Raw genomic sequence first — 345 nt, 5'->3', positions numbered from 1 at the left:
GGACATTCATGCTAAAAGCTTCTTCCCATTAGTTCAGAGCTCCATTTTGAGCATTTTGAAAACAGCAAGTTGTCAATGAAAACTGGCTGTTCTGAAAAATCAGAAGCTGAAACAGCAGTTATTTCTGTCTTTAAAGCATTTTTTTCAGTGGGATATGTCTTTTCACCCCCTAGCTCAAGTATCTGAACTGCATTCAAATCCTGCCTCTTAATTCTGCACTTTGCAAGTTTCAGTTAACCCTAGTTTTGCATATTTTCTGCAATCTCAATCACAGAAAACACTACTGATGGCTGACTGATCACAACAGCACATACGCTTTATGAATGAACACTAAACCCAGAAAGA

Source organism: Alligator sinensis, unplaced genomic scaffold (genome assembly GCF_000455745.1).
Source record: "Alligator sinensis unplaced genomic scaffold, ASM45574v1 scaffold1086_3, whole genome shotgun sequence".
Lineage (NCBI taxonomy): Eukaryota > Metazoa > Chordata > Crocodylia > Alligatoridae > Alligator > Alligator sinensis.
The sequence above is the reverse complement of the archived record's forward strand: the minus strand, read 5'-3'. Positions refer to the sequence as shown.